Source organism: Galeopterus variegatus, unplaced genomic scaffold, assembly GCF_000696425.1.
Source record: "Galeopterus variegatus unplaced genomic scaffold, G_variegatus-3.0.2 Scaffold315, whole genome shotgun sequence".
Classification (NCBI taxonomy): domain Eukaryota; kingdom Metazoa; phylum Chordata; class Mammalia; order Dermoptera; family Cynocephalidae; genus Galeopterus; species Galeopterus variegatus.
The window spans coordinates 362,643-364,949 of NW_007726426.1; positions in this window are offsets into that span (position 1 = coordinate 362,643).

The window sequence follows — 2,307 nt, forward strand, 5'->3', positions numbered from 1 at the left end:
CATGCTTATATATAATAGAACAATAAATGTCTAGACATAAAATCAAAATATTTCAATTTGATTAGACTGTGATAGCATGTATTTGACTCAACTTGATTTCATTAAGTAATTAACTGAATTATAAGCTATACTTCATGCCAAACACTAGCATTTGAGCTTAGCTAAAGTAACAATAGCCATAATTAATACCAAAGTAAGTAACAGATAGCAGGAAGACTGACATTCAGGTATTCTGCTATTTCTATTAACCTTAGAAATGTTACCTACATTCCTAATGCTTCTGTTATGCCCCTGAAAATGAGAAATGATTTATGTCCTTCTTACCTCCAGAGGTTACAATGATAAATATGTAAAAGTGCATTGAGCTTTTTGTGATAAAAGGTACTATAAAAATCTAAGGTATTTTTATTATTATATCAGTCAGATGGGATCTCATACTCTGTTCTTTTTTGAAGACCCACAACTTTTTATGGGTGAATCATGAAATTGTATTGGCAAATATATTGAAGTCACATAACATGGCAGACAGAAGATTTTATGCCTTTTGGAACCTTTTAAACTTGGTTACAATCAGAAGTGTGAGAAAATATTTATCATGAGATATATCAGTTATGACATTCATGAGAGCAAATGAAAATATTTAAGAGACAGAATGCAAAAGCAAAAATTCTATTTCTGCCTTCATCAAATAAATGTGCTAGGTTACCATTTTTGTTCCCATAATCGTAGTTGATATGCATTGACCGCTTCCTCCCTGTCAGGAAATTTGAGTATTTTATGCTCATGATTGCATTTAACCTCACAGTGATCCTAAATTAGGCATTACTATCACCATTTTATAGATCATGAAACCAAGGCTTAGAAGCAATGAAGTAACTCGTCTAGGGCCCCACAGTGGTGGAGTCACTTTCAAATCCATGTGTGTCTAAAGTCAAAGCCCAAGCTATTTAAAGGGATAATTTTTTGACAAGCTATACTATTTGAAATTTTAAAAGATATTGTACAAAAGTTCATAAAGAAAACAATAACAAAACCCAGCCATATTGTGAATAAATTTTATAGAAGACACTGCGATATTAAAACCTCCCCAAATTTTCCTTTACTAGGATTTCCTAAAAAGTAATCTGATTTCCTTTAAGCTTTATTGTCTCTAATATAATTCTGTTATTCTAGCACATGATAGGCACTCAAAAGATACTTGAATCAAATTGAAATGGGTCTTTTGTCAGCTATCAGGAATAAATATTTAGAAATAAGATTATGTATTACTCATTTGACCCTTACCTGGTGATAAATGTTATATCTGGAAGGACACATTAGCTATGTCTAACATTTTTGGTAATAGAATTATGGTCAGTTATAAAAAAAAAATTTCAACTTTTAGATATTTCAATAGCTTCCAATATTTTTGCCTTTATACATCATAGAAAGACTGTTTGCCTTAAAAATATATTGTCCCATTTTCCACAGGGAGGAATAAATAAAAAAATCCTTTTAAAAAACAACTTTTACATTTTTGGATATTTTATTATTTCTTATTATTCATAATGAATTGCTATACCTTCAGAAACCATGTATAGCATTTATTTGTGACAAAATGAGACAGAAGTAGTTTTTATATTTCATGCTAAAACATTTTCTGTTCAATAATGAAAATTTCTTTTTAAAATTACCTTTTAGTTTTAAAATGCTATAACCATTTAAATTTATGAAATCTTTTTTCACATTTCATACTTAGAGTGCATCTTTTAACCCTTATGCAAATTCACACCCTTAAAAAGTTCTACTGTATTAACAAAGAATAGTTTAAGCTGTCCATTGTATGCATATTTTCAATTTTATTATGAAAATAAATAAAAACCATAGTTTATGGGGCTTATTAAAGCTGGCAATTCAAACTTGTTTGAGTATTTGTAAGCAGAAAAATATTTTTGTTAACTGATTATTGAAGATAATAGTGCCTAAAATGCTGTAATTCATTAAAAGAATATTTCTGAAAATGCTTATGGAGTAACCATTATTTAAGCCAATATAGCATTATGAAAAATGATGATATAAAAAGGAAAAGTTAACTTACATAACCATAGATTTCTTTCTCATTGAGATATACACAGCACTCATTCATCCATATGAATCTAAACAAAACAAAACAAAACAAAACAAAACAAAAACCTCCTATTCTCTGTTACATCATATGAAGGATTCTCATTGAGATATACACAGCACTCATTCATCCATATGAATCTAAACAAAACAAAACAAAACAAAACAAAAACCTCCTATTCTCTGTTACATCATATGAAGGAT